A 5,291-nucleotide genomic window follows, 5' to 3' on the forward strand; every position below is an offset into this window, starting at 1 on the left:
TACATGGCGCCAAAGAGGGTTCAAAATATCTATTATCCAAATATAACCAAAAAAAAGGTAACATAAAAACAAAACACAATTACACTCCCAAGTCATATCTGTGGTATTCTCCTCTCACCAAAATCGATAAATCTAGTGTTCGCACGGAAGTATAGAAATTGTTTGTCTAATAATGATCATGTTAACCTGTCTCCTTGAGACGAAACGACCGTCGTCCAAAAGTGTAAGATTAGTCAAAGTCTCACGTATAGTGGACACAAAATCCAAGTGAAAAACATTCTTGAAATTTGCGGAAAAATCAAAGCCTCCTTTAAGTAGGCCAAAGATCGATAAGAGAATTTATACTGTTCTTCTTTTCTTTTTTGTTGGCGTTTTATGACAAGTGCCTTCAGAATTTTTAGTGTTCCTACATCGCTTCGATACTCACATTTATCAATATATTGAAATTAGTTTAATTTAGTTGAAATTTTTCATCTTAGGTCTGATGAAGTATAAGTTCCATTTGGAAATTGAATTAGTTGGGCTCAGTGATGTGCTAATGTATTTTCTCGACTCAAGAGACTTATATACAAGAACGTATAGCAACGAAAAAGATTTTAAACATTACGGAGACATTCACGAGCTTTGGATAATGATGAACGATTGCATATAATAAACTTAAGTTTAAATAACGAGCATCTATTGATAGTAACACGGTACTTCTTCCAGAATTGAAGTGGGTTTGTTTTATACTAACTGCATTCATCTGGAAACTTGATCCAATATCTTTTACCGAGTTGCATTATCAAACAGCGTAGAAATCGAACTTCCTTATCATTCCTGTTTGTATATATATATATATACCTTTTTTATTTCAACCTAGATGGCGCTCTAAATTAGTCATTAACCGTACAGTCAATATATAAGCACGTAATTTTGTAAGATCGAGAGCTACGGTATACAAAAGGGTTGAAAGAAAAATTGATGAGAGAAATTGATCCACGAGCAACGTTCAAAGGTTTTTCGTAAATCTTAATGCAAAATTAATGGAAGTGTATAGCTGATTAAATTTTTAATTTATGTTATTATTATGTTATTAAAAGTGAGGTCTTTATTTATTTAAGTTAGTTGCTATTCTATTTTTTTAAATTTTCAGGAAACTCTGAGTCGTCCCTCGAACGAACAGCGGTAAGTTTACGCTAAAACCCACGATTCGATTCCCGCGGTGGACACAGCAGATAGCCAAATAAGTCGATTCCCGCGGCGGACACAGCAGATAGCCCAATATGGCTTTGCTTTAAAACAAATAAACAAACTCTGGCCCCCCTTTCCCCGAAACAAAAATGTGTGTTACTCTTATTTTCAGACTGTGTTACTCTTACTTTCAGACTGTGTTACTCTTATTTTCAGACTGTGTTACTCTTATTTTCAGACTGCGCTACTCTTATTTTCAGACTGTGTTACTCTTATTTTCAAATAACATTTCATCTTCTAAAGGCATGTAACATTTTACATCTAGGGTTATTGGAAAATTCGAAGTCCCAGCAAAATTTTAACTCTTCAAATTCCACTGTTGTTATCAAACGTTAAGTATCAACTGAGTGCGTGGTTTTGGGTCTATCGAGAGACTTTAAGGTGTGGGTTCCTTTATTTCTACAGGTATGAAAAACATCCAGTATTAACAAATATACGTGTTATTTCAGTTCTACAGCTAGCTGGTAACACTGACTATCAATACGGTGTGAACTATTCTAGTTCTGCATGTACCAAACATAATACTGTGTATCAACAAGTATACGTGTTATTTCAGTTCTACGGCTAGCTGGTAACACTGACTATCAATACGGTGTGAACTCTTCTAGTTCTGCATGTACCAAACATAATACTGCGTATCAACAAGTATACGTGTTATTTCAGTTCTACGGCTAGCTGATAACACTGAGTATCAATACTGTAACAAGTTGTTATATCGTGGAGTATTGAACTACCTACAAATAGTGTTTATTTAACGTGCCAGGAAAATCCAGTCGTTAATCTTACACAGGTCACCTCCTCGAGGAAATGTGCGTGAGAAACAAGGGGGTAGTTTTTTGTTTGTTTATATAACGTTAAGCACGAGTATCAAAATCCGATTTTCGACGTTATAATTCGCAGACTTACCGATGAGCCACTGGAGATGAAACTATAATATATATATATATATATATAAACGAGGCACAAACTATGTTTACTGTATTAAAACAGTAGAACGGGAAGTTACCAATCTCTTTAAGAAAGAACTAATGAACTGTAAATTACTGTTTACCGTGCAGTATACAAACACCTCTTCCAACTTACCTTGATCTGCCTATCTCCAATAATATTTTAACTTAGCCTCTATCTTAAAGAAATAACTTAGGATAATACAAAACAAACTAGTGGTCAGACTGAATATTGTTACTTCTAGCTGGAGCAGGCACGAGGTTCTGACTTCTCCTAGCTAACTCTGGACTAAATTGGTGAATAACTCTGGACTAACTGGGTTGTTAAATCTGGACTAACTTAGTGTCTAACTCTGGACTAACTTGGTGGCTAACTTTGGGCTAACTTGGTGGCTAACTCTGGATTAACTTAGTGGCTAACTTTGGGCTAACTCGATAGCTAACTCCGGACTAGCTTTGGACTAACTCGGTAGCTAACTTAGTGGCTAGCTTTAGGCTAACTCTGGACTAACTTGGTGGCTAACTTTGGGCAAGCTAACTATCTTGGTTTAACTACATCTTTTATAATTTTTCTTTCTGGCGCGAGATGACCCATAGTATACTAGTAAGAACTCGTTAATGTTGCTATGCCATTCTGTCCTCGATACAGGAGGACCTTTATCGCTGACTGTTCATTTAGCTAATCACCTTCTAATAACAGCATGTTTGCTTTCCTTTCACGATGAACTTTCCTAAAGCTTACTTTGTCAATAGGTCACTCGTTATCATCTTGTATCAACACAATGTTAACTGATCCTCCAGTGGTCACAAAACGCTGACAGGAGTTTGTTTTTTTAATTTTCGCGCAAAGCTACACGAGGGCTATCTTCGCTAGCCGTCCCTAATTTAGCAGTGTAAGACTAGAGGGAAGGCAGCTAGTCATCACCACCCACCGCCAACTCTTGGGCTACTCTTTTACCAACGAATAGTGGGATTGACCGTCACATTATAACGCCCCCACGGCTGAAAGGGCGAGCATGTTTGGTGTGACGGGGATTCGAACCTGCGATTGCGAGTCGAGCGTCCTAACCACCTGGCCATGCCGGGCCCGGGAGTTTGTGTGTGTGTGTGTGTGTTTAAAGTTTTGCGCATACTGATGTCAAAGTTTGGAAGGGACTTAAGATATATTAGCGTTTATGTATTCTGTAAGTAATTTATTCTCTATTATTTCTTTACTGTTACTTTCATTGACAGTATTGGTTGGAATTTTTAATATATTTATTTTTTAAATTTCTTGTTCTTTTATTTTACTGTAAAGATTATTTTGCATTGTTAGCTTAGTACGTGGTTTGGTTTTTGTTTAGTGCTTGTTTGTTTGTAATTAAGCATGAAGCCAGACAATGGGCTATCTGTGCTCTGTATTCTAGCGTTGTAAGTCCGCAGATATACCGCTGTGCCACTGGGGGACGCTGTTAAGTGCAAAAGCACACCACGAATATCAAAATCTTATTTTCATCGTCGTATGCCTGAAAAGTTACTGTTGAGCCGCAGGGAGCCCATGGATTTAGGACTAACCTAACTTTCATAAGATGGCCGAGTATCGTGCTATGTTGTTGGGATTATGGCCGAAAATAATGACAACAGTGAGGATACGTAACTGACGAAACAATGCATTATAATTATTCATTATAGGTAAGATCATAAGAACAGTATATTTAATTATATATTCTCATTTCAGGGCATATCTGTAGTTCTAATCTGAGTAAGTAGCTTGCTTTGATAAAAAGTTAATAATAATTATTATGATGTCAAAAATATAGGATATACCTTTGAAATTTAAGAGGGAAAAAAAGAAGAATACCATCATTGACGACAAAATATGGCGTAGTGTACTTCAAACAGTGGGATATGAAATAGTATAACAATAACAAAAATTAGAAGCAACTTAAAAGACTTTTTGTTTACTGTTAATTAGTTCGTTTCCGTACTTAAATATAATATCATTGAGAACTTTTAATCGAAGCTAAATAAATCTGCATAGATCAGAATTTTTAAAAATGAAATAATAATTTTGCTCATTTTATTTAATTGTGTAATGAGATTAAACCATTTAACTAGAAAACAAAAAAAATGATTAGATTTGTATATTTTAAACAGTGTGCTACTTAAAAATATAATTATGTTAAATGTAAAAAAAAAAAACCAAAAAACTATTTATTGTATGTTTCAAGTATTCATTTAAGTTCTTATTTATTATTTTACACCTTCATAAACTTTAGTTTTTGTCTGTTCCAATACATTTCTTTTCCTACTGTTTCAGTTTACAGTTGAACAGCAATCTTTTCTTAGCAATTTATCTAAGTGTCAGGATCCTCTAAAGTGACATGGTCCGAGCTATTTAATGGGTTTTCATTGGCCACAAGATTTTTTTAGGGAGGAGTGTGTAACGTTTTACTTATTCGGTGTTAGACAGAGTTATGTTCTTCAACGATCACTAAATCTACAACTGTACTCGAGTCTAACAACTAGTCTTTATCTATTTCGTAAGTACAAGTAAATGATACTCTATTATTTCTGTAATGTTACTTTCATTAACAGTATTGGTTAGAATATTTAATATATCTAGTTGGATTATTATTTTGTTATTATACTTTCTTTATAGAGTTTGTTTTACATTGTTAGCTTGGTATATGGATTTAGGGCTAGCCTAAATCTACCAAGTTGGCCGAACATCGTAAGATATTATTGGGCTTATGGCCGAAAATATCGTTAACAGCGAGGGTGCTAAACCGATAAAACAACGGATTCTAACCTTTATAAGTAAGAACACAAGGATAATATACTTAATAAGCTATATTATTACTAGGTTAATTTTAGTTTTAACCTAAATAGAAAGTTCGCTCTCACTGGAAGTTAATGTCAGTCACTTTTTTTTTTGTCTGTAAACAAAGAAATGTTTCTTCTATTCATAAATAAAATAAAGAAAAACAGCAAGTTGATATCACAAGTGATAATATTTTTCAATTGATAAGTTTGAAACGTAGGTTTAGAGTTTTGAACTCACCTCCAAACGTATTTAAATCTCGCTTTTGAAATATGCCTTACAAAATATTTTATACTCGGAGTATGCGT

Source organism: Limulus polyphemus, unplaced genomic scaffold (assembly GCF_000517525.1).
Source record: "Limulus polyphemus unplaced genomic scaffold, Limulus_polyphemus-2.1.2 Scaffold2282, whole genome shotgun sequence".
In the NCBI taxonomy this organism is placed as follows: domain Eukaryota; kingdom Metazoa; phylum Arthropoda; class Merostomata; order Xiphosura; family Limulidae; genus Limulus; species Limulus polyphemus.